Consider the following 275-nt stretch of genomic DNA (forward strand, 5'->3'; position numbering starts at 1 on the left):
TCAATAACAATAGTACAGTTATTGTACATACTAGTAACAGTTTTCTGACCATTAGCAGTATCAACTACTAACTCATCATCAAGTAACACAGAATTCAAACATGCAGTTTGAGCAAACAATGGTGATACAAACGAAAAGTTTGCACCGGAGTCAAATAACACTTTAGCACGTATTGAATTCAGAAGAAATGTACCTGTTACTATATCTGGTGATGTTTCTGCCTCGTTCTTAGTCATTTGGAAGGATCGTCCTCGTGCCCCTCCTTGCCCTCCTCT

The sequence above is a fragment of the Cynara cardunculus genome (genome assembly GCF_001531365.2).
Source record: "Cynara cardunculus var. scolymus isolate 2C chromosome LG 15, CcrdV1, whole genome shotgun sequence".
In the NCBI taxonomy this organism is placed as follows: domain Eukaryota; kingdom Viridiplantae; phylum Streptophyta; class Magnoliopsida; order Asterales; family Asteraceae; genus Cynara; species Cynara cardunculus.